The sequence below is a fragment of the Columba livia genome, chromosome 1, assembly GCF_036013475.1.
Source record: "Columba livia isolate bColLiv1 breed racing homer chromosome 1, bColLiv1.pat.W.v2, whole genome shotgun sequence".
Lineage (NCBI taxonomy): Eukaryota > Metazoa > Chordata > Aves > Columbiformes > Columbidae > Columba > Columba livia.
The window spans coordinates 182,585,392-182,612,896 of record NC_088602.1 but is presented as its reverse complement, the minus strand read 5'-3'; the positions used below and the strand labels follow the sequence as shown (position 1 = coordinate 182,612,896).

Sequence of the window (27,505 nt, the reverse complement as noted above, 5' to 3'; positions counted from 1 at the left end):
TCTCTGGCACAAAAAGCAGATTGCATTAGTATTTCCATTCAGAAAGTAAAATATGACAATAAGCTAATAAAATAAATCTAGGAAAAGAAGAAAGGGGAAAGAGTTTACATGTTAAGATAAAAGTCAGGAAAAAATTGAAAATAAAGAGGAACTTACCTTATAATAAGAGTAGTTTCAGAGCTGGAGGAGTTCTTGCATCTCAGTGATTGTGATTCCTTAGTTCAGGTAGCCACATACTTGTATTAAAGCCAGAGTGTGAGTGGATGTGCATACATGTATATGTGTGTGTGCATGTGTCTAATGGTATATAATACAGAGATGTATCTATTGATATCCTACAACATGAGCGACTCTCTGCGCTGCCAGCTGAGATCCCTTACATTTGCCAGGCGCTGTTGCTGCCTGGCTGAGGCTCGCAATCCAGTGGAGAGAGAAAGCGGGGGGGGGGGCGGAGAGAGAGATGCTCACTAGCTCTTCTTATTTCTCCTTGTTTCCATGGTGGTTAGTGCTGCATCGTTCACCCGCTCACTTGTCACACTGACATGGTGCTGCCTGCTCGGCAGTCATTAATAACTGAGCCCCTTCCCCTCCCCGGAGAGCAGCCGATGCTCCGGCGTGCCCAGATGCCGCGGAGCGCGCGCGGCTGCGCCAGCCTGGTTGGCGTGGGAAGCTGTCTGTTACGTGACACGGCTGCTTCGGGTGCGGATACACCAAACCAGCCTTTGCACGCTTCCAGAGCTCTCTTCCCATTTGTGGGAGTTACAGGGCATGCCTTGTGTTTGTACAGAACAGCTCCGGAGGTTTAAATCCCCTATTCAATATATATATAGATATACATATATAATTTATTTATTTATTTTTCAAGCTATATAAGGATGTTATCTGTGTTCAGAACAACTGATTAGAGATCACTGAAGTTCTGCAAATGCTGCTGTAGTTCAGAGGATACCGCATGTTGAAACCATTCAGAAAAAATGCTCCTCCTCCCCCTCAGTTTGGCTGATTTTTTTATCAGTTTAAAAAAGTATTTTTCATACTCCTCCTTTTCCAAATTGTATAAAATATTAAATTTTATTGCATGTGTTTATCAGTGGAAAGTAAGAGCAGTAAAACATCTTTCTGAGTAATAAAAATTCAGAATAAACTGAGAAAGGCGTTGGTGAAATAACGTCAGTTTCTTTCAGTCTCTGTCTACTTGACTCTCTCTTTTATGACCATCTAATTTTATGAACGATAGGCAGCAAAGATTTTTCCTTCCCTTCCTTCCTTCTTCCTTTCACCCGTCTCCCTTTGTACCATAATCTTTTTGATGAAGATTTTTTTCCTGTTTATTCTCTATCTGTGAACAAAGGGCATACAAAGTATGAAGGTTTTAAAAATTGTAAAATAACTCACAATTTTTTTTTCCAATTTGAGGGAAGTATACACTGAAATATATAATCCCTTCTCACAGACACACAAAGCAATAAATGAGATGTTAGGAAAAGGGTTTGTTGTTTTTTTTTTTTTTTTTATTTTTTTAATCATACGTACTGTGTTATATAAAGGAAATTACTTTGTAATAGAAGATAAACAATAGTGAAATACAAAGAGTTGGTTATCAACAGGTCAAAATGCAGAAGCTGGTGGGTATCTTGCATGAATTCTGTACCATAGCCTGGACTGAGACAGGCCACCCTCTAGTGGATTGAAGTGAGATGTGGTTCTCATTTCACACTCCTGCTTTGTTTAAAGAAAGGCTCATGGTCTTGTCTAATAATAGCATGAAAAGTTTCTGAAGATTAGCAAACAATGTAAATTAATGTACTTTTTGCAACAGCAATAGCTCCAGAATGCTATTATAAAATGGTTATTATGTTATGAACACTATATATTATAATTTCAATTCACTTTGAGTCTGAGATTGTGGACTGCATTAGTTTTGGTTTTCTTCTGAAAAAAAGAAAAAGATTTTACACTTAATAAAATCACTTCTTATGAAAAGTGAATTAAAGTAATGCTAACTTCTTGAATGAAGTTCAGCTTGTAATAATTTATTAGGACAAATTTTGCAAAGCTGGTCCTGTTTGACTCAATGGTACTTACATTCTTGTGCCTGTAATAAAGCAGTTTTTTTTTCCTTCTGCCCACATTTTTTAATACAGCATTTAAACTACATAGAGAGAGCAACTTTTTAATTTTACTAAAGATGTCTGCTGCTCAATTTTCATACAACTGAGTAGGACTGTCTCGTACGTGAAATAATGGTCTTTAAGTGACAGACTGCAAATACATTACATACTGTAGGGTGGTAGGAAGGCCAAGTGGCCTTTCCATTTTCTCCCATTCTCTCATTATGGGCATTACCTTTTGTTTGTTTATTTGTTTTTTGTGAATTCTAGAGGTATAACAAAAATAGTTGGGGCCAGCCGGGCTTTGGTTACCTTTCAGGTGTCCTTGCCTGGGTGCAGGACAGTGAACACCTCAGGCCAAAAAAATGGCACATCACCTTTCCGTAGCCTCAGGGCTCATTGGCGAAACCTTGTCTCTCCTGTGCCCCCACAAGATGGCTCATGGAGCCTCTGATAATACCTAATGTTCACCACCATGAGCTGCAAATACAAACCATTTTAAACTTCCCAAAGTGAACCTATGAGACTTCCCTGCTGCACGACATAACAGCCCGGGTCTGATGGGACAGCGCTCAGGATGTGTTAAGCAAGCATAACCTAAAGGCAGAGAAGTTAGACTTCTTGCCACACTAGCCCCCACAGGAAAAATGGAAATCCTTCCTGCTCTCAGCTGTATGGTTAGTCACATCCATCCCAAACAAAAGATGTAAACCCATGCTACAGGATGGGATGGTGGGTGCAGTAAGAGAGAAGAAAATTTCAAAAAGTTTGGGGAAAATTAAAAACAGGAAAATGTTCTGTTAAAGACAACTGAATACTGCTATTTCTCTTAACTCAGCCAATGTAGAAACAGAAGATCTGGTGAAAAGGGAATAGGTAGGGACAGCCATTGCCCTACATGAAAGCTTTCTTGGGTTTTGTCCCTAGCCTCATGTACTTGCTGTCGTTCATTCAAAATCTGGCTTTCTAGTTAACATGGAAATCGTGCAAAAACATATTCAATGATTTGACATATGAAATTAAGATTGCAGAAGTGCATCATTTTGGTTGATTGGTATGGACTGTGTAATTAGAGGGCTAAATAATTAAATCAACTAAAGGATACTTGCATAAAGAAAGTCAGTTCTTATGATGGACTATATATGCAATTGAAGTACCTCCTTGATAGGCATACATTTACATATCAGTTAAAATGTTATTATATAATAATAAAGTTCCATTTCATAAAAAAGTGAAATAATTGAATTTTTTAATTTAGCTAATGCTAAGGAATATTTTTTTCCAAACTATCTACAGGAGAAAAATATCTTTTATAACCAATACAATTATGATGATTAAAGTTCATTAAGTTATTTTCCTGCTGATTTCACTATGATGCTTGGTGGTTTTAAAATAGCAATGTAATCTGTTTCTCCAGAATTATATATATATAGCTTATTAGGTTACAGGATAGAAAAAAAATCTCTCAGACTGATAAGAGAGATGATGAAAGTAATGTAGGCTAACTCCAGGTAATTATTTAGCATGCATTTTATCTGATTACTGAGTGCACATGAAAATAAACTAATTATTTGTTTGTAATGGACAATTAATATGATGCATAAAAACCTTAGTTATTAAAATACAGTGGTTCTGTATGTGCATTTTTCTCAAAATTGGAAGAGGATTTCAAAACTTTTTCCTTTTTTCATTACATAGAAAGGCAGAACATCCTTGGGCTTTAATATCCTGTAGGCTTTTTGTGGTTCAGAGAACTAAAGGTGACCATTTCTAGTATCTTTAGGCTCTGGGAACAGAGCAGTGTTTCAAATGCAGGAATTATAGTTAAAAACTGAAATAAATACTCTATAGTTAAAGTAAAAAGCCCACAAGTATTTGAATTAAATTCCAAGATGACACACTTGATATCAGAAATTGGCAATTAAAAAAATACTTTTTAAGTGTGTATCCATACAGATTATGACCAAGTGCAAAAGAACAGACACTTTTTGAATACCTTTGTCACTTCTGACTAAATGTGCCCCTGTCTTGCTTTCTGAGGCACCATAACTACCAGGAAGAAGGCTGAGTGGTGGCTTTTCGCACTTTTTTCTCATAGCACTTAGAGTGAAAAAGAAAGGAGCTGGTGTTTGTCAGATTAATTCTCACCAATTCTGTGAAGCATAGCCTTAGTGTGTGAGGTGTGGGGTGGAGTGGTATTTCTTTCTGAATGAAGGTCCAGAATTGCTCAGATTCAAGGAAACCTGTTTTGTGGCTTCATCAGTTAAGTTATTAATTGACTTATTAATTATAGGCAGCTATCATTGCATGCTTTGCCTGGAAAAGAGAAAAAGGTGCTATCACTTCATGTAACACCATTCTACCAGCATTTTCAGTGCAGTGTTGTTAGCCTGACACCGTCATGCACATTTTCAGATATTATGGCAACTAACTATTGATGTTTTCCTAAGGGCTCTGTTTCCATACAGACAAGGAATAACTTTTATTAACGTGTATCCCTCTGAAATAGAATAATTGTTTTCACTGGAAAACAAAAGCAACATTTCTAACTCTAGTTCTTTGTCTTTTTTTTTGAAGATGAGAGGCTTGTTGCCAACAATGAGTTCAAGTTTCTAAATGTAGTTGTACTTCATAATGGAAAGTGTTGTACTCAGATTACTCAACCTGCTACCCACTTTCTTGTATCAGATCTCAGAGTTACTGTTGATACGATAGAGATAAAGCAGATGGAAACAAATCTAGGCTGTGAACCTGTAAAGAATTTCACGTAAGGAAAAGTTCACATCCACGCAAAGCACCAGCTACTTCATTAAATCTATGTGGGTAGTAGTTGCTATATGAGTAGGCAAAATCTGGGACTACATAGTAAAAGCAGTTGCATAGTACAGGCAAATTCAATCATGTGTGATGGGGACAAATGAAAGCAGGGGTGGATGAGCTGATGGTTATCTTGGTGTTCAAGGGGATTTTGCATATTCCAGCAAATTCACCTATTCAGGTAGCAACTGTGTTCTACAAAGCAGAAAGGACACTATCCCAGGCAAGAGCTCTAGTCTCTTTCCTCATTGTAGGTCCCAGAGGTATAGTCGGCTTTCCTCAGGAATGGCCTGAGGTCTGAAAAGTTTTAACATGTTTTAAACCTGTTGGGTCCAACTCAGGGTGATATCTGAGTTCTTTAAATTTTCATCCCTGTCTCTATTTTAATTGGCAAGAATCTCTGGCATGCCAGAGTCTGCTGAAGGCTGGAAATGAGTCACACATAGCAACCACAACCTGCCTGGGAATCTTAAGAATGATGGAGTAGTGAAAAGCACCTAGAGAATGCTCATGTGCAGCTGGATTAGGTAGATGAAATATGGGATCCGTAATAACGTTTTTCAAGCTCAGTGTGTGTATTTCATTGGAAAACTGATTTTGTCTCAGTATGTTGGTGTCTTACTCGTGGTGACATCTCAGTTTTTGTAACCTACAGTAACTGAATATAACTTATTGGGTTCTTCTCATTGGTAGACATTTAAGACTGAGATGCTCTTCTTGGTTTCATAAGGATCTGCTTGTTGCTCATGAAACCCAGTATGTGCATAGTGATGTGATGTGGCTCTTTGAGATAATCTGTATCTGAGGTTGATGAAGGCAATGGTGGCAGTACAGATTTGAATATAAGGCCTAGAATTTTCATCCTGATGGTGCATTGTTTTAATTCGTATAGGTGGAGGTTAATCTTGAACTTGAAAGTCTTGAAATCTTGTCCTTATGGAGAGGACTTTCTCCGTTTCTTTTCTCACATCTGTTTTCCTTTCTATGAAGAATTAACTGATTTTTAAAAATCTGAAACATGTTTACTTTTTTTTCTGTGAACACTGTGTGGTGTCACAAATAGCACATGATCAATGAGAGGGGACCTCATTCTCCCACTAATCCGTTTTTTTAATTTAGCCACTTTTCCTGATAATATCACTTTTTTAAATTTTTTTTTTGGAGTGCATATGGCAAGCCTTGGTGTGCTTCTCAAAGGCAGAACTTCAGACTTGAATTTCTTATCTTTTTTGATTAAACTAAACCAATACTATTTTGTTACATTTTATTCTGTTTTAATATTAAAAATGGACAACAATAGTAATTCTAGGTTAATTGCTTCTTGTAACTATTTGCACAAGAGTTATATTGCCAATTTAGAAATCTGTACAAATAGAGTCACTAAGCTAAGTATTAGAGCTAGAACTTCATTTTGCTTTTAGTTACTTTTACTCTGAGATTAAGAGAAGTGCCATAGTAATTTTCCCATGCCATCCATAGCATTCTCAGTCATGGGTAATTGTTACGAAGCTATCTTGGTGGTGACAAGGAACAGCCCAGACACGTGCAGTGTGTGTTCAGAATATGGTTACTTAATGATAATTTGAATCAAATACACTAAACTATTGGAGTATAACAGGTACCAAAGTGAAGCTCTTGGTAGTTCAGTTACACAATTTCTAGAAAATCTAGAAAACTAAGTAAAAGGTCACTGGAACATACAATATCCTTACTGATGAAAAAAACAAGCTTTTTAATTAGGAATGCAGGAAATGTTTCCCCTCAGCTCTGTAATCTGGTTGCCAAAAACTGAGTGCATATTAGGTATTTTTCTTTAAATGTAAGTTTAGCTTTACATTAATAAGTTGGGGGTAGAAAGAATCATGTACATAATGACTTAGTGGAGGAGGAGCTGTTTCAGAGGCCTTCACGTCGTTCCCATTACTAAGGAAACCACTTATTTTGTCTGTGCATGTTTTGAATAGATCTCTCATTTGAAGTCTGGTGCTCAAACACTGAGGATTTGCACTATAGCACTGAGAAAGAGGCAAAGGAAACAAAAGAGGCTTAAAATCACCGCACCTTTAAGGAATACAGGCTGAGTATTGTATTATATGTTTATGAAAGTGTGTGCATCTGTTTATATTTTAGGGATGTTTATATATGCGTTTTGATTGTTTTGTTCCTATTAAAACCAAAATGAAAATATTAAGAAGTAAAACAGGGAAAGTAAACTTTTCTCCTGCACTTTGCATAACTCTATTGTAAGGACACTTCGAAATTCCTATGTACCATTTAGGTAGTATCAAATGTGGCTTCTGATTTTCATTTGCTGAAATGAAACATGGTATTATATTGAAGTAGAAAGAGATACCAATCCAGTGATAATGGCTAAAACAAGGCTGTGAAGATGGCTACGTATTCAACAGCTGACCAAACATTTGCTTGGAAAATGAGTCTGTTTTGGCAAAATTCCTCGCTTGAATTTAAGACATGACTGCAAATACACACCCAAACATACTTACATTATATTGGGGCCAGCACATTTTCGCCACATGAATAGCGTGTGTATTCTGTGCTTATATTAACAATTGAAATGAAACCCCCTCTATTAGCAATTGTGTATGCTCAAATGTTATGCTCAGAAACAAAAGGTTGCCTTAGTACAGCCTGATGAATGTGGTTTGACAGTATATGCTTTTAAAGTACAAGTATTTAAATAACTTGGAACTGATTCCAGACTATTCCTTAAGGATCAGAATTGTTCACAAATAAGCTAGAAGTGTCAGAAAGATGTAGAAATCTAACAGATTGCCAGAGAACTGAAGGGAAATTATGTATGTGGCCAGTTAATTGTTCTTATTCAACTTGTCAAATCTTTGAATTAGTTTATCAGTTAGTTTTTCTGTCAAACAGGGAAGAAAAACAAAGATGGAAATTCCAGTTTTTTAAGGCCTAATAACCCATTGCTCTGTAGGGCCATGTGACAACAAAAACAGTACTATAGAAAGTTAATTTGCTCTGAAAATAGAAAAAAAATATATTTTGTGTGTGTGGCATCAAGTTTATTTTGAAATGAAGAACCTTAAGTCATTAGCATTTGGTATCTGCTAAGTCTGATGCATAATTTTTCTTAATATACTTTGCATAGTTCCTGTGCTATTTTAGATGATAAGAGATTATTTTTAAAGCTGATATGCTTCAAAGGGATTTATGTATGTGTTTGTGTGTACAGTTAAGGAGCAGCCAGTCCCATACAGATTTTCTTTAACTCCTTGACTGTTAAATGAGAGGGAGAATGGCAGCTGTGGTAAAGCTGATATGTCCTTGGCTTGACTTAGTTGAATACTTTTGGGTGAAATAAAATGAATGTCTTTAGATTACAAGGACATATCAGAACTCATTTATCTCAGCTAAGAAATATCAATTTTTAATATTCCAGAGTATTTGTGTTGTTTCAGTCCTGTACTGATTATGTTTGCTTTCTGCTGTCTTATTTCAAGGATTCACAACATGTCTCAAGGTACGCTGAAAGTATTGCTATTCATTATCCTTAAATTTATGCTTGCAACAAGAAATAAGATCTTCAGTGTTTGGTAATACTGACAATTTACGTTGTAACTTGTATGTGTCCAAAAGAGTGCATTCAGCCTCCAACTCCCATCAGCATTGTCACGAAAGAGATTAAATCAATATTGTTTTTATACAATAACTGGGACAGGTACTCTCAGGAAAAAGCTAACATCTGTTTTGATACAAGAGTGTCAATTTACCTGGTGAGGACCAGGACCATTTGATACTGAGAGAAAATTAAGAGTTAATAATTAAATTTGGAATTCTGCTTACCAAAGGAGAGGAACCAACATTTTTTCATAGCTTAATTTAAATATTTGGGTAAAAATATAATAAAATGCAGTAGATAACATAAAGAATAGTTTAGTACTAAGTAAATTTTATGATGCCATCACTGTGAAGAGGAGGCAAAGGACAGGGAGAAGAGGAGAGGGAGGGAAGTTTACCCATGATAAGCAGCTCAGAGGACCATAGGAATATCATTCAGAAAGGCTGTTTGAACTTTAATAATAGAAATGGGATTACACTCTAAGTAGTCTATGATGACAGGTCATTTGGAGCCAATAACATGTAATTGTGCTGCAAGTTATGAGCTTATTACTTACAAATAAGTGAGGAGGAGAACATATCTCTGCATTACTGATCAACCAAGAAGCATGAGCTGACAGCATCGCACAAATGTGAGAAGAGCAAATATGGTCCTAGGATGCACCAGGAAAGTTATTCCAGTTGCAGTAAGGAGTTAGTAACGCTCTGAATATCTCATTTAGAATAATTCATTCAGTTGTGGTTTTGTGCTTGAAAAAATAAAAGTGAACTCAAACTGGAACACATGCAATTAAATACTATTCAGATGACAGCAGAGTCCACATTACAGCAGGATTTATAAAACCTTGCCTTGTATAGTGTAGGAGAGTCAGGAAGAAAATAAGATTCCTGCTGATAAATATATCCTGCTGGTACGCAATAAGGAAAAGCTAGCAGAAGAACAAAATGTGTAAGTGACTGTGATTAAATTGAAGTCTGGAAATTAGAAAAGTGCTTTTTTTTCTTCATGTTTGAGTCACCACATCCTGGGACAAGTTTCCCGTGGAAATACTTTGGATGAAGAGCAAACCAAAACAACCACAACCCAGATTAAACTAACCACTAACAAAAAAGCCTGTGTAAAGATACTGATTGCTATATTTGTAAAAGAGGCATGTTTACAAATAGCTGGCTTCATGCCTACAGAAGAAGGAGCTAGACTTAACATTCTAAGAAGCTCATTCCAGTCCTTCTTAGCTTATCAAAGATAAACCCTCCTTAGCAGATTTCTGTATAAAATTGGTCCTCATCTCCATGTTTTAAATTCTGTTAAACTGATTTTGATACTCTCTAATATTTGCGAGCATGGGAATTCTTAACTCCCCAACCAGTGGGAATACCGATTTTTCAGTGGTGAAACAGGTTTTCTCAATATTTACCACAGCAAGTATCAATAAAGTCAATATAAGCTTAGTAATCTACATTTATTTACGATATAAAATAGTGGTTTGGTATCTCTGTGTGCTAGTAGTTGAGTGGCAGTGTAAAATGATCAGAAGAAAAAAGGAAATTAATATCAATAATATAGTCTTTAATTTCAGCTCCTCTAGATAGTTCTGGAAAGAGTAATCCCCAGTAATCTAAAATGAATTGTCATCCAAAGGCCTTAGATTTTACCCAAAGTTTTGTTACCATTTGCAACTTTGATCAGTAAATAGAAACCTCACTCTGTTGTTCAGGTAATGTTTTCAGTATCTTCTGCTGGTTTAGTTGTTTTTGTTGTTTTCTTTGTTACTATGACAGATAATCTAAATTCAGTTACACATCTCAAAAAGCCTTATATGAACAAAAAATGCATATAAGCCTCCCTATCTTATATGCAAAATCCAAATACCCCAAAATTGCCTAACTTTTTTGTATGATCTTTTAGCACTCTTAAGTTTGCTTAAATCTACTTTTTCCATCACTAGCTGTAGGAAATAGATGTAATAACTCTGCTTTTTAGATAAATCTGTATTTCTTCCTTGGGCCTTAGGTTGAATTTCTCTTTAGCTAATAGGCCACCTTTATGTTCAGCCAGCTCCTGAACTGGCTTTAATAGGCAGGTACATTAACTCATTTCATATTTTCCTACAGAGAGATAGTCATGAAGGTAACAAACTTGATGATGGAAGAGCGTATTTTTCTCATTACTGCTAATTCAAATGTTATGCCAAATAGGCTTTCAGGAACCGGAACACAGATAGTTATGGCCTTAATGAAATAGTTGTAACATTCAAACTGGAAAGCCAACAAGTTAAAATACGTGGATTAAAGATGGAGAAATCAAACTGCTGATTCATTTGGATATTCTCCTAACTTTCAGTCCACATATTTTTATCATGCCTGAAGTTATGTCAAATGGAGAATATTGAATTGAACATAAAGGAGACTCAATATTGCCACTTACAAATGTGCCTCAAGAGTAACCTAAATGATGAATAATTTTGTATGTCAGGAAGGAGCACTAACTTTTGACCAGGAGAGGAGATTCTAGTAATTCCATTAATTCCACTAACCCCTCCTGAGACCGTCCCAGTTCTGGGTGTGAGTGCAGCTACTTTTGGAGAGAAGCCAGACTCTTTATTGCTGCCTACGCTGCATTTCAAAGCCTTTAATTGAATATTCCTAACTTAGCTAACCATAAATTACCTTAGGCTTTGAATCTCACTTTCTACTGATTCATCTTTCTGTACCCTGTTTCCCCCCCACCTCTTCATGGTTGTGCAAAGAAATTGCAATTGCTTTCTCCCACCTTACTCCTAATTTTGAAAAAAGCAACTCACCTTTGTTTTCTCTGAAGTCTTCCCTGCCAGCTGCTCAGATCTTTGTCCTTATCAGCTTCTGTCCAGAGGGATGGAGATTTCAGTCCTCTGCTTCCTCTTCGAGGTGTCTTTTGCATCAGCCACTGTCAGGGATATCACGGGGAGAGCTGACCCTTCCTGCTTGTTTAGAATCTATTTCTTCAATCGCCTGTTGCAGAAAGACTCCTGCGTTCTTGATTTAAAGACTCATCTGAAGTGGTCTGCTTTAGTAGTGCTGAACATGTGGCCAATCTGACCCCAGGGTGCAGCCATCAGCCTACGACCTGCTTCAGAGACTCTGCTTATGTGGATTTCCCATCTTTCCAATACAGGGTGTGCATGGAGCAGGCAGGGGGGACACTTACAGATAGGATAAGTGCTACCTGATCAACGTCTCGTCCCTCACTGCAACGCTCCTGGAGTCAGCTGCTTCAACTCCATTTCTTTGTTTAGCTATGGGAATGTGAAATCATGGGTGCAGTCCATTTTTCTTCTTTTTGGTGGAAGGGAGGGGCAGAAAGAGATGCAGCAAGGCATATATTTCATGGGTAAATGCTCTGAAAGCTTGTAAGACAAATAAATGGAAAGGTCAGTATCCTGGCTTGGATGAACTGGGGAAAGAAGCTTTTACTTGGCACATGCCGCTATGACCTTTTTCATGCCCGTGATCAGCACAATTGTACTCCAAGGGTTCTAGGGTGTTGATGGCACCAAATACCCACTGTCTCCCTATGCAAATTTTCATACTGCTCTGCCTTGAATACATTTTTAAAGCTTGAAGATCTATATTCAGAATTTACTAAAACTTATTTAAATATTTATTTATAAATTAGGCTGACATCTTCAGTATATTTAGAGTCAACACCTCTTTCTCTGTATTAAATAAATGCTCTGCAGATTGCTTTTTTAAATTAAGGTGAGTCTAAAATTTTATGATCTTGGCTAAGGAGAAGTACAATATGAATTATTATCCTTATTCTTTTAGTTGTTGTGGGTTTTTTTAGTGAACCTAAATGACAAAGGCTTTTCAGTGCAAATCCAAATAACAACAAATTAAGCCTTTTTTTTTTTTTTAACATAAAAATCACTGAAGAATTAAGAAATGCTCATTAACTGGATTCAACACAAAGTAACAAGCGGTGTCCAAAAACATTCAGAGTTTAAAACCAAGTGTTGCAACATGTGACCTGTCTCTTGCACAGGTTTGTAACTGTGAATTCCTAGTTTTACCTGTATTAGTGTGAGCATAAATGTGTCATAACCTTTAAATAGTATGATTAATCAACCCTTTCAAAGAGCTTCAGTATTAGAGACCTTTATAATACACAGCAAATCTTCTTATTCTGAGAACCACACTTCCTATTATTTTACCTGTGTGCAAATCCTGTGAATAATAAAATCTTCATAAACTTTTTCAAGGGTTTAAAGAAAGACAGAAACTGCTTTCAAATAATGAAAGGCAATAGGTGTTTATTTTTTAAAGCATTTAAAGGTGAGGTATTTTTTTACAGATCTTATTAATAGCACATAATTCTGTATTTCAGTAGTTCAATGGGATAATACACTGACTCTCTGAAGAGCTTCTGGAAATGAAACATTTAGGAACAGCAACATGGGGCTTATTTGGTAGCTAATTTGCAGTAATTTATTGATAACATCTCAAGGAAGCATAGAATCATTCTCACTTTCATTGACATATCATTCCCAAACATACTTGTAGGGAATGAGAGATTGTAGTAAGATCTTTTACAATATGGGGTTCAGAATTAAAGTTTTATAAACAGACATTTACTACTGTTTTTTTGAAGCCGTGAAAAATGTGAAATGGTGGCTTTCATGGTCGCGATTACTGCATATGCCAGGGTGACTTTTCCAAGGCCTGTCATGAACTCTAGTTTGTATACTTGGAAAGCAGATTATCCATAAGGCAAAATAAATAATAGCGAGCAACATATACAAGTGAAAACCCAGGCAATTTTTTATACTCTTCACTCATCTCTTCAAGCAATTACATTTTTTAAATTTTTTTAAATTTCATTTTGTAAATTTTCTTTCAAAATACAAAATACCTTTTGAAAGAATTTGTTTGAGGCAGATATGTTCTAGCTATCTTTGCATTTTTAATCTTTTATGTCAGAACACTGAGATGCTATATTCAGTGTGGTGAAAAGGCTATTCTTCAGACTTGGAAGATTTATTGAAAAAGGGTGATTTGGGGTAGCAGTCTTTGCTAATCTGGCCAGTTAAACCTTTCTGTAATTCTTAGTGCAGTGAAGAGAAAATCTACCTTCACCTAATATAGACATTTTTGAAACTGTCCTTATTTCACTTATATTTCTCAATGCAGTTAATTTTCTTACGTAAAAAATGGTACCATAGTACCCTGTAACTGACTCTCAGGTTTTCTGGATTATGAGATGAATTGTAAGAGTAGTCTTTTTGCATCTCTTCTGTTTTGTTCATATATTTGAAACATAGCCATATTTTTAAATGTGCATTACAAAATTTTGTCCAAACAATTAAGTAAATGTGGCCAAATGTATGTAGAAAACGTTGTTTCCAGTTCTATTCTGAAGATTTCTTACAATGCACATTGCTTTGCTTTAAAAAGACTTATATAGCTTATCACCCTAGCTCTCTTTTTTGTCCTATACCTTGTGCACAAAAAAATAAATGCTACATGCAGGGTCAAGGATTTACTGAAGGTCTAATAAATGTCTTGTTAAACTAATAGAGCTAAAAGTCAGAGACACAAAGTACGACTGCAGGGCAATGTATTCAGGTAGGTTTTATACTGTTGTATATTGTATACTGATGGATATCGCACAAGATCTTTAAGCAGATAAAGTCATTCTTTTATGTAAAATTTCAATATTTTGTAATGATATAATAGTCAGTGCATATCAGGTAAATAAACTCATATATTTATATATTAAAAACTACAGCACTAGTTTTAGTACTATGTTTTTGATGCCTTAAAAATTGACTTTGTAGAAAGATTTGATTTACTTTGAAACAATGGGTTCCAAAGGATGAGTTGTATACTAATGTCTGAATTATTTACAAAAATGTGGAAAATAGAAAACAGCAAGGTGGAGAAAGGCAACAAAATTATGCAATATGTTTTCTAGCTGATGCTAGAGTTTATGCCAGAAGTCTTATTGTGTAATTTATGAAATTATTTTTAAAAAGAAACTAAAGATCGAGCTACAGTATGAGCTGAGAATGCTGAGTAATATATATATATATATACACATAAGAGAATCAGATTTCTAAACCAGGAACACATTCAGCATAGACAAACAATTTGGAATCTACAGAATCAAATGCTCAAAGTGTGCCATTATATTACATAACAGCCTTGTGCTTAGATGTGTAGAAAGATGGCAAATAAATAGGATAACAAAACTTCTTTCTGACCCTACTTGGAGTTCACAACTAAAACAAACAATGGATAGCGCTGCTTAGGATATGTAAAGCAGGTTACTAGTTAAGGAATGTAAAAGATGAAAAGTGTGCTGAGGCACACAGAGTTACCCTAGCTAAGAATTTTAGAATGTTTTAATTGACTTCTGTCTTCAGTTAGTATTCATACATTGACAGCACTTTAACTTTCCTTACTTGATTTCCTCCTCTCCCCATAGTGAGTTATTTTTTAAGGTGAATAAAATTATTTTGTTCATTCTCATAAAACAATTAAATAACCATGAGCAGAAAGCACCTTGGAATAGAACAGAAATGTTGCATCACTTAAGTGGAGTTTTAAATTAGCAATAGCACTGCAAATATTTTAAGTTTTAATGGAACAACAACGTTTTAATTGGCAAAACCAAAACTTCCCTTGATTGCTATTTGCACAATTACCTGCAGCAGAAATTGTAGTACGTATGCTCCACAAGGTTAGAGTTATGCCATTAAAATATAAATAAAACCATGTCTTTTCATAAGGATGTTAGGTGGCTTATGAAGAGATAAAATTCTTAAGTCTTAATCCTGGAATATGTTTCACAGATTCACAATAGTACTTTGCATGTAACAGAAGACTCAGTTAAGAGCACAAAAAAATGCATCTGCCAGATTGACTAAACTAACTTTGTTACTTCTAGAATTGCTGTCCCTTACCTTTCCTCTTATTGCTGTTTTGTCTGTTGTCTGCTCCTCTATTAGTATTTGGCGCATATTTTCTGTTCTTGTCATTTCTTCCAAATAAAGAAAATTTATGTGCAGGCTGAGAATGTTTTTATGTTGCTAGTACTTATTTTGAAAAGAAAAATTAATTGCAACTATTCTTCTTTGTGTGTTTATCAGTTTTGAAGAAGCGTTGATTTGAGTGGAGTTTGAAAGGTGTACAAATTCTGGCCTTCAAGAAAACACCACTTACTTTTTCTAATAAGTTTTCTGTATGGCCAAAAGGTCAATTGTGTCAGAACCTGTTCTCCGTTCTCAAGTCATGTAATAACTGTGGAACGTTTTCTCAGCTGCCGCCCTGGAGATAGAGTTCATTTCACACATTTTCTCACTCTACCGCCTTTTGTCTTCATTAAAGTTTCATGGCTTTTTAAAACAGAAGTTTTTCTTTATACAAATAAGTAATTAAGTCATAAATATTTGGACAAGACACCTCATTTAATGATATGTTTCTGTATCAGCAAGTATGCCTGCCCTCTAATACAACAAGATGGTGAATGTCTATGTCAGTGCTGCAGAGTGGTGTCCCAGTATATTTCTTCTTCTCTTTTGGGTGTCTTCTGAAGAAAAGATGTATTTTCCCCCAAAATTTTAATTGACCCACTGGGCAGTCAAAATTACCATGAGCTCACGTTGTGGAATCTGCTTGAGTTAATGATTTAAATCTTCCCAACTTCTAAACACCTTTCAAGCATTTAAATTGGCATATCATTTTTAACACTGCATAGCATTCTACTAGGTTTATAGTCAGCAACCCAAGTACATTGCCTAGATATTAGCTATTAATACTACCTATTGTTATTTTGTATTAAATTCTATAGATAAGACAGCTGAAAAGGAGAAGAGATGCAAAAGGAAAAGAGCCGCACGGTTCTGCTTTCATGCCTCGCTCCTCCTTGCTGAGTGTTCCCGTTCCACAGCATGTGCTGTGCAGTCACTCAGCATGTTTCAGGCAGTTGTTTGCTGGGAGGTGGGTGCAAGCAACTCACAAAGGGGCTGAACAATGCCCAGAGTAGGAGTGAGCAGCGAAGAGGAACAATAACAGTAGAGAAAGTGTTGAGGAGAAAAAGATCTGGTCCTTTGAGGGCAGAAAGCTCTTACCAGTCTGGTACTGGGCTGTCAAACCACCTTTGAACATAAAATGCTGGTTGCAGTTTTTCCAGCATTCTGCTACTAGCAACTGTGTACCCCAGCCCCCCCGAGGGCTCTTCTCCTCCTCTGACCCTTTCCTCAGCCCTGCCAGTGTACTGATATTTGATACTGACAACAGGTGAACAGTGGTCTATTTTCTTAGCATCCTGAAGCAGTGCAATGAGTGATGGATCCAACAGCTGCTGGAGCCAGGAAAAGATAAAGACTAATAGTGAAGAGGAGATCATGACAATCAGCTGTTAGAGAGGCTGAGTCTAGCAAGGACCTGCAGGGCAATGCCTGAGGAGCCGGCTGATGTGTCTGCAGATTACATTGCTGTCAAAAGAAGCACATCCTCCTTTCCTGGGCTTGTTTTCACCCTGATGTTGACTGTTGGCAGACATTGTATGATAAACTGAGTAGGGAGATCATCTGACTGAAAAAACAGCATTTTTTCCCCCTCTTGGGTTAGTGTAATTCATATCGGTGCTACTGCTGAAAGAAATGCATATTGAACTGTGGTTTAAGTTGAAGGCAACTGGAGATATTTCTCTGAGTATAAAAATAAAGGCTGGGAAACTGGCTGATAGAAGAAGAGGGGAAAGTCAGATCAGGAAAATCAGAGAAGCAAGGGTGAGTGAAACAAAATTGTGTAGTACAAAGTCTAATTAGGAACTAATAAGATTTTTCTGTTATAAGCTGGGAGTTATAATTGAAAGTGTCAGACGAAGAGAGAGATCTGGCTTTATTAGCCTCAGGGTGACTAAAGCCACAAATGTGACATGGCAATGCAAAAAGACAAGTCTAAAGCTTTATCAGGATGTATTACAGCATTTTTAGGAGTGAAAAGAAAATATTAAAGGCAACGTACATGATACTAGCAGGATCTCATCTGGAATTCTGTTTGTAGTATTGGTCACTTATGATCGAAAAATGAATTCTAAAAGGAAGAGGTGCAAGATGGGTAGCTAAAGTTGGGGAAATAGGGACTCTGTCTTACACAGGTATTATAAAAAAATTCTAATTATTTATCCTTGTAGAATGAAGAAATTATACTCTCTTCATTCTCAAAGAGAAAAGCACTGGAAAGTCAAGAAAGTTAGCAGAAGAACAAATGTGTATATGATGGCAGTGATTACTTATTTTGTAGAAATGGGAGGCAATAAACATAAGGGAGTGAGATTCTAGATTAGTCAGTAAATGTGCTGGGTTGCTTCTTTATCTTAGTACTAGGAAGGAACTTGACCATTTTGTTACACAAAATATATAAAACACAAGGGGAAGTCATGCTTAACCAACCTCATAACCTTTTATGAGGACATAACCAGGTGGATAGATGACAGCAAAGCAGTGGATGTGGTCTATCTTGGTTTCGGTAAAGTATTTGACACAGTCTCCCACAGCATCCTTGCTGCTAAGCTGAGGAAGTGTGGACTGGATGATTGGGTAGTGAGGTGAACTGTGAACTGGCTGAAGGAAAGAAGCCAGAGAGTTGTGGTCAATGGGGCAGAGTCCAGTTGGAGGCCCGTATCTAGTGGAGTGCCTCAGGGGTCAGTACTGGGACTGGTACTATTCAATATATTCATCAATGACTTGGATGAGGGAATAGAGTGTACTATCAGCAGCTTTGCTGATGACACCAAACCGGGAGGAGTGGCTTGCACACCAGAAGGCTGTGCTGCCATCCAGCGAGACCTGGACAGGCTGGAGAGTTGGGCGAGCTAAAATTTAATGAACTGTAACAAGGGAAAGTGTAGAGTATTGCCTCTGGGCAGGAACAACACCAGGTTCCAGTATAAGTTGGGGAATGACCTATTAGAGAGCAGTGTAGGGGAAAGGGACCTGGGGGTCCTGGTGGACAGCAGGATGACCATGAGCCAGCACTGTGCCCTTGTGGCCAGGAAGGCCAATGGCATCCTGGGGTGTATTAGAAGGGGGGTGGTTAGTAGATCGAGAGAGGTTCTCCTTCCCCTCTACTCTGCCCTGGTGAGACCACATCTGGAATATTGTGTCCAGTTCTGGGCCCTTCAGTTCAAGATCAGGGAACTGCTGGAGAGAGTCCAGCACAGGGCAATAAAGGTGATTAAGGGAGTGGAGAATCTCCCTTATGAGGAAAGGCTGAGGGAGCTGGGTCTCTTTAGTTTGGAGGAGAGGAGACTGAGAGGTGACCTCATTAATGTTTATAAATATGTAAAGGGTGAGTGTCATGAGGATGGAGCCAGGCTCTTCTCGGTGACAACCTGGTGGCAACTCAGTGACAAGGGGAAATGGATACAAACTGGAATACAGGAGGTTCCACTTAGATGTGAGAAGAAACTTCTTCTCAGCGAGGGTGACAGAACACTGGAACAGGCTGCCCAGAGAGGTTGTGGAGTCTCCTTCTCTGGAGACATTCAAATCCCACCTGGACATATTCCTGTGTAATCTCATCTAGGTGTTCCTGTTCTGGCAGGGGGATTGGATTAGATGATATTTTGAGGTCCCTTCCAATCCCTAATATTCTGTGATTCTGTGAAAACCTGGAAACTACACTTAGAAATCAAAAGAGACTTTCTTTCTAAATTAAAATATTTTAATTTCCCCCCCCCCCCAGCCCGCCGCCTCCAATACCAGATATGCTGGAGGGTAGATATAAAGTGGGAGGATCTAGGAACTTGTCTTTCATTAGAGGAAAGCAATTGGTTATATTTCTTCTAACCTTTACATTTAGGGAGCCGGACGTTCATTTCCTAAAACAGGAAAGACAGATTTTCTGAGTGAAGGTCATATATTGCAGTAATTCCTCTCTGAACCCTTCAAAGCACAAAACGTCAGGCTATGTACAATAAGAAATCCAGTCTTCTTTAAGGGCTGCAAACAAATAAAAAGATTCAATTTGTTCACTAGCTCATAGCATTTATACAATTCATAACAATACATATTTTTTCAATTAATTATTAACAGTTGCACGCAAAAAATAGATGGAAATGCATATTCCCTTTGATATCTAATGCTATTTTGAAGTAATTACACCTCTACACACAAAAATAAGTATTTTTTTATAGGTTATTACAGAATATATTTTTGGTGATAGAGATGTTAGCATTTTTTTAACAGAAGAAAGATGAGATAGTAGTGACCACTGAACAGCTTCCTCCCTAACTTAGGTGTGTGGACTGTTGCTTTCAGATAAGAGACCAGCATAAAGAACATTTATATGAAATATATAAATTCCTCTCAAAACTTCCTTAAAAAGGCAAAGATGTCTTTGCCTGGTTTTCTGCATTTTAAAGTTTCCTCCAAACAATACATACTCTAAGGTTTTATTTATAATAAAAATACAGTTCTCACATTCATTTTTATAAATATACACACATTCCAGCATGCATCATTGCATCTTCATCAGTCCAGCCTTGCAGGGAACAGTAGGTACCAAGTAAGTTCATAGTAAACTTCAGGTGTGACTGTCAATGCATATGAAAATTATGAATTCATATAATTGCTAAGTACATACTGTTTTTTTTTTTTCCTCTTAAATGATAGAGAAGTTGAATGCATCAGTTCTCTAAGCACTCTGTATTTGAACATTTTTGTGCACAAAAAGGAATAATGCATGTTTAAATCTGGCCCTAGCTCCACAAAGCACTTAGGCTCAATTCAAGAAAGTATTCCTAGCCAAGAGGGACCTTTGGCACATGCCTAAATGCTTTGCTGAATCATGGCCAGTTAGAGCACATTGCCAGAATTTCAGGTTATGAGTAATAGTCTACCCTTAGTTATACTCATCTACCTTAACTGCAGTGGATAGGTTTGCTCAGTGCAGTTACTGCTACAAATCTAGCATGCAGTTAGGAGTCTTTTGCAAAGCAGCTCCCTTAACTCATAAAAAGAGCACTGTATGCTTTCTCTGTTTAGTTTGAGGGCCCCAGTCCTCACTTTGGACCTCTATGTTTACATAGGAATAGTAATCTAACTAGTAATATAAAATATCTTTAAAGTGTGTGGCTATAATATTGCTGGGTGTCAAAGGCTGTTTATATTTTTTCCCTTGCTACAATGCATTTAAATTTGTAAAATTAATATTTTATTAGAGCTGTCTTCCTGTGTTTAAAATGTGTTTTTGCAGCACAGTGAAGTTAGTTTATGATAAGCATTAGCTTATGATAAGCATTCAAAACCTCAGAGCTAATTGTTTAATTAAACATTAATACTGAACAATATTGTGTCTCGGGAGTTTAGACAGAGAGGTGGGTCCATTCCAGAATGAGTCTGACTCACAGTTCCATAGTGGGAATGAAAGACAATATTGACTATAACGTTTGTGTATATTATAATAAACCCTTTGTAGGCATTTCAAGGGTTTGTTTATGAGCTCAGAACTGCAAATATAACTCTTTGTGGACAGAGACCTAAGGCCTGGTTTTGCCAAAAATTTGATCTGAATAATGTTTGTTTGGTGTTCATCCTTTGTTTCGTAAATGTTGTCAGTACTGGGCCTGTCACTGTTGATTGGTAAAGAGATTTTGGTTCATTAGATGAAAAGCTGCAAATATGTTATGCCAAAAATGCAAATTCATTAGTAGTTCACTAATAATAATTTTTTTTTAATTCTCTTTGTCACCTGTGAACATTCTCTTCCTTGTTTCTCTTAAAAATAGTGTTATACTGGAATAAGTAGAAAAATGAGTGTTCACAATAGTATGACTCTCTTACCTCTTAAATTTTCTGACTGTGGTCAGGAATGCTGTACAATGTGTAAGTGCCATTTAATTCTAAAGACAGTGTTCTCATTAAGTAAAGAATAAAGATAATTACATTAATGTCAAGACAACTTAATAGATATGGACTTGACTAGGACATGTGGGTTCAGTCTCTTGATGACAGACTTGGTATGTGGTCTCCTTCCTTTTCTGTTAGTCCTTACCTGTTGAAGCACTGTGGATAGAAGCTTTTTGACTGTTACCTGCCAGAAATCATAACAGTAACAATAATTGAACTTAGTCTTTATTTGTCAGAAACAGTTCACATACCCAATCTACATGTTTGAGAGTCAAAAAGTGCGACTCATGCAGGAGCCACAATTTGTGTATGTCAGTCTTCAGAACTACTTACTACTGTAAATCTCTTCTCCTCATTCCTCCTCTAATTCTGCTCCCAGACACACAGTTTTCCATGATCTTGCTGCTGCAGTCCTGGGCCTTCCTTGTATCAATATTTCCTAGCACAGAGTCTTTCTAATTTTACTCATTGTTACTCTCCTGATGTTACTATTACTCTTCAGATTGAGGACTTTTCATTCTCAGTCTACTGTAAAACACCAGAGAGACATTTTTGGCCATCACATCAACCAATTAACTTTATTCCATAAATTCATATGGTAGAACAGAAGAAGTGAAACTCCATTGATTTGGCTCATCCTTAAGTGTTACACTCTGTCAAATAGTTTTGTTATGTGTATGTGAGAAAGCAATATTCTACTGGAAATAAAAGCTGAAGCTCTCCACTTATGTCATAATAGCTGCCTGTTTTATTGGAAATGAAGTCTGATTTAGCATTAGGAATGCTGGCCTATATATCTTTGCCCAGTGGTATAAGGAAGGGGTCTCAAATGAATACTAAATTTTTTGTAAAATGTCTGCAAAACTTAGACATGTAAAATTTTATAGTGATGTTTTCATTAGTTGTCTCTCTTTTGAAAGTAAAACTACTCAAAATTGCTCGTGACTGGGGTGACATCATGAATTAGAAAGGACATGAATTTAATCTGTCATAGAGGCAGCTGTGTCTGGTATTTTAATATGGTTTTGTAGAGAAACAAAGGAAGGCTAATTAATGTGTTTATGTAAATTCTACAGATTATAGTGTTTAGCCACAGCCAGTTCTTCTTTACCATGGAAGGAAATGATGGTTGTCCTGTCCACATCTGTGCAGTGATTTAGGGCCTACCCAAACAAACAATTAAAAATCTGTGAATGCTGTGGTTGCTAAAGACAAAAGCAATTAAACAACAGGCTGATGAGAAGAAGCTCCCGACAAAATAATTTTATAGTAAATGAAGGGAGATTTCAGTTCAGATGGTGATAAGTAATCGAATTGCAAAACACAGTGCCACATTACCATGACCATAAAACAATAAAGTTTTTCTGTGGCAACTGAAAAAAATTCTTTAGGTTGATAATACTGACAAAAACAGATGTCCCACTGAGAAGCATACTTTATGGAAGGGGTGAAAAGGCTTGTCTACTTGTTTGAAGATCTTATCCAATTATTTCGATTTTGTATTTCCAGCAGTGGTAGCAACAGAGGCTGAGCCATTGGGAATAAGACCTCAGTGACCTCCTGCGTTATTGCCACCGTGCTCAGCAGACTTAGAGCATTGATCACATGTCCTTATGGACAGCATGAGATGTGTAAGCTATTGTTTATGCCTTAATCAATTTGGACCTTTAAATTTTTCATCTGTAACACAGAAATAATATTTTTTTTCAGTTTTATTTCTCCACAAGTTGGTTTGTAAGATGAGTATAATTTTAAGCATTCTTAATTATATTTTTACCAATCTATCTTTTGTTAAAATAATTTCTAAATGAATTGTCATGAACAATTACAACTATATAGAGGAAGGAAAATATGAAATGTAAACAATTTACTTCTAAGGTTCACCTTTCACTAAACTTCAGATGGAAAAAACAGGCCACAGAAACCTGGAGAAGTCAAGCAAACTCTCAAAAAAATGATAGTAATAGAAATTATATTATGGATTTCTTAATGCAAATAACATAAAACTAATTATATATATAAAAAAAAGATGGAGGGCAAATCATTTTTGATGCTTGCTCTGTGTCAAATTTGGCACATATTTGGGCCGACTATGATAAAATTCAAACCAGCTATATATATTTTTTACATTTTTATGTAGTGCCTGAGTTTCATTATAAAGCAGCAGTTAAGTTAGCTTGTATTTGCAAATACCAAAGTGGGGTTGATAATCCTCCATGTCTCTTAAATTAGAGGCAAAGTTTTATTTTGTTTTGTTTTATTTATTTATTTAATTTGTTTTATTTTGTTACTAGATGCACTCTTCATTGAAGGAATCTTTCCATGAATGGCTCACTACTTAAGTTTAATGGTGAGATACCTTTCATCTCAAGGCAACATGTCTGAATTTATCGTAGTTATTTGATCCCTTTGCTGATCCTGCAGACTTAATACCCTATTTTTACTGCCTTATCTTGTTTTATATTCCAAATTTATCCAAAATGCATACAATAATTCAATATTGCTCAAAAGGGAGAAAACTGACAAGAACTATCTCTTCTGCCTGGATAAGTTACAATTTATGCCTTTTCCATAGGTAATGTCTCATTGGTGTTAAACTGCAGTGGGGAAACTCAGGCTTAAAAATGTTTTACTGTCTCCCAGCAAAGCTATCCTTTGCACTTTGTTAAATGTGCATTCGGACTAACTTCATTTCACTAATAGTGGGAGTTTTGCTGGTGGGTTTTGCACATACCAATAGCATGGCAGTTGTAATGGGTTAATTTATCATGACAGAGGGATCAGTGTCATTGGGACGGCCTTGGGAAGGGGGCACTTTGGCTGCCAGTTGAAATTAGGCCAGAGAAAGAAACAAGTACAAAAACTTGCAATAAGATGAAATTTTCTTTTGAAGAGTATTACATTTTTATGAAGTGAAAAGTCAATATGTAGAGGAATGTTAATTTTATTGCATGTTAAAACTTTAAGGGAGTAAGAGAGCTTGATGTAGTGCAGCCTTGGTTGGAATAAAGACAGTTGTTCTGAGTGTGCTGTAGTCCTTGGAGCTGCTTCTTTCCCAGGTGTGCCATATTTAGGTTTTGCCTATTACTGCAAATTGCCACTTCATTGATTCTTGCTGATACTAAAGATCCATAGATGACATCTCATTTCACTCTAAAATTGAAATGCCTTTAGATCACTTCACATCAGAAGCTGTAAAGACTTTGAGTTTTGGACACCAAATGTGACATTATTAAGTAGATTTTAAGTGTTTTAAGTCTCCGTAGATTTTGATAATGTAATTATTCACTTTCCTTACTGTCTGAAATCCAGAAATATTTAACTAGATATAAGTTCAGTCATATAGTAGATCAATATATGGTAACTTTAATATTTGAATAAACCATGTGTTTTCCATCTGCTAAAGATTGTGTTGTTTGGGCTTGGCTTTGTAGCAGATAATTTGCAATGTATTTGCTGTCAGGCTGATACTGTGCAGGGTCTGTTCCACAGGTAGTTGCTGTTGCGCATTTTTTTTACTGTTATGTGATATGAGAGATCTCCAGAATTCCATACAGGGTAAGAAATGTATCTGACCTTGACTTCTAGCAGGCTTGAGATATTAAGCAGAACTGTGAAATGACAATTTTAACAGTTCGCCAAAAAAATATTAAGGTAGAATATTTTTTAAGGAAAGGAATGAATACCCTAATGTGGTCTAATATAACCATCAATAGTAAATGATTCTTAAAGAGGAAAAAAAGTAGTTAAATTATTAGATGTCTCTAAGAACTCTTACCTACTTATTTTGTTTGAGTTCATGAAGTCTTATTTTGGCTAAGTAGTAGGAATACATAGAAACTGCATAAAATATTTGCCCTTGTATTATATCCAAAGCAAATATTCTTGTGTAATACCAGGTATCACTATATATGTATATGGAAAATGTGGATCTTGATTTCTGTGTTTGTATGTCTAGTAATTCTGTGCTTATTCTTTAGATTAGAATATACTTGATACTTAACGAGACTGTCATCACATTTTTAGTGATTTAGAGTTAATTGCTACAGTTGTAATTTCATTAAATGAGCCATAGAAAACAGGACTACCTGACTTCCTGAGGTTGCTTCTAATATAGCTACCTCTCATCAATGTAGAATCAGCTTTATCTAAATTATGTCTGACAGTTTTCTGCCTAAACCAATCTTAATAGCTTTCAGTGACTGAGTGGTTTAAGCTAGACTGTATTTCCTGAATTTACTTGTATGATAGCACAGGAGACAGTACCAAAAGTCTAAAGTCATTAATGTTTAAGAATGAGTTTACAGTCATTCCATAATGAGAATGAAAGAAAAAAGAAAGTTATGTTTTCTGGCAAAATCTGTTATGATTCCAGACTACTATATAGTGGAGATGGTTTATAATTTAGCATATTGTAGATGCTGCATTGCTATGTAGGTTTATTAGACAGAAATTTTCACTATTGCATGGTTGAAATTAAGACATTTTGTGTGAGACTGTAGATGTAACAGCATCCTATCATATATGAACCAATATGCCAAAGGGTTGTTGAGTATGATTCTATGGGGAACAGAAGTGAGGATTATGAAAGTTTTGTTTTAAGAGGAAAACATTAGAAAAATGTTAGCATTATACATACGTGTGTTAACATATGTGTGTGCGTGTTTATATATAGTGTTCAAATTATGTAGGTTCAAATTATGTATGTTCCATCTATACATATGCTCAAATTATATTTATATATGATTTATATCTATTTCTTTATGAATTAAATGTTTGTATATCAGCCAAAAGATTTGGAGAGGTTGAGGAAAGTGACCTATGAAACATTTTGTATATATGGACACCAAAGACAGGAAGGAATATGTACAGTGTTCAATAAGACATTGTATGTTAAGAGACAGAAGATGTAGCTAGACTCTTGGAAAGAGCTTCTTCAGAAATATATAACAAGTGGAAATAATCTCTCAAGAGGAATGGTGAAAGTCCTATCATTTAGCGCATTGAAAACCTTACTGGTAAAATACTAGAAAATGTACCATGGAAAACAATCTTGCTCTAGTGCAGAGACAGAATAGTTGGCCTATTAGGCATTTAGTCTGTAATACATATAATTCTATTTTCCCTATTCAGATTTTAAGCACCTCTTTTTAAAAAAGCTTGTTATATAGACACTATTTTAAAAGCATGTACTAGGAAAAGGAAGTGATGTAGAAAAAAGACACCATTCATTTCATGTGCGTTAATCAAATACGCACCCAGTATGCCAGTATTTTCCCAACAATGAAAAACACTGCTGCCTCCTTACACAGAGGCAAAGACTATAAAAAGGGGAATAGGAAAAAATTATTTATGTACACAATGCATTGCTCTGCTTTAGATGGAGTTAGATCCTTAGGAATAATTTTCATGTGGCTTTTATACAGATATTTTAATATGAGCTAATGAAAGTCACTGGGACTGCACATGAAAAAGACACTGTGGGGACTGTATAAAGAATATCTTAATTAAAGTTATGATTCAGTAAGAGATTGAACCAATTTATCTACCCTTAAGCACATTAGAATTTTAATTGACTTCGGTAGGTCAATAAGTTGGTAATGTAAGGCAAATATTTGGGTACATTGAGGCCCACCAGAGATTGTTGACATCTAGTAAGATGTTTGCCTAACAGCATAATACAGTAGTGCTACCTTGTTTATATTTGGAAAATATGCAAAAAAGTGTTGGCAGCAGGTATCCCTTCTTCCTTTTCAGAAGACTTTTTTCATCATTATTTGCAGTAGGAACAGTATTCCTCTTTGTTGCATTTACTCTGAGAAGTCAGTTCAACGTTTGCCTTTTGGTTTTCTTTTTATATCTTTAGTATCCAGCTGTGCTATCTGGTACATTATAGGTGAGAGAGAAAAATAAAGCTTCAAGTCAGAGTACAGGTAGTTTCAATAAAATTATAGTCTAATTATATTTACCACATAATTTGTTTTAGCCATTTGAACAAATAATTCAATATCTGTAGAGAATGGCTGCATGATGTAGTTTAGAATGGCTGGTCAGTGAGTTAACTGCCTTAGAAAATGG

The 27,505-nt window shown here is 36.1% G+C and overlaps 2 protein-coding genes across 15 annotated transcripts in view; one reads left to right on the top strand and one right to left on the bottom strand.

Annotated features, from left to right (window-relative positions):
* LRRN3 (leucine rich repeat neuronal 3) overlaps positions 1-834 on the bottom strand; it is a 33,416-nt gene extending 32,582 nt beyond the window's left edge. For both annotated transcript variants that reach the window (XM_065048708.1, XM_005502960.4), the window contains exon 1: positions 157-834. The gene's annotated coding sequence lies outside the window, so the exon portion shown is untranslated. The remainder of the gene's footprint in view (positions 1-156) is intronic.
* The window catches only part of IMMP2L (inner mitochondrial membrane peptidase subunit 2), a 461,654-nt gene that overhangs the window by 223,333 nt on the left and 210,816 nt on the right, over positions 1-27,505 (top strand). The window contains exon 4 of one of the 13 annotated variants that reach the window (XR_010469560.1): positions 6,893-7,004. The exons of the other annotated variants lie outside the window; for them this stretch is intronic. The gene's annotated coding sequence lies outside the window, so the exon portion shown is untranslated. The remainder of the gene's footprint in view (positions 1-6,892; positions 7,005-27,505) is intronic. 13 annotated transcript variants of the gene reach the window in all.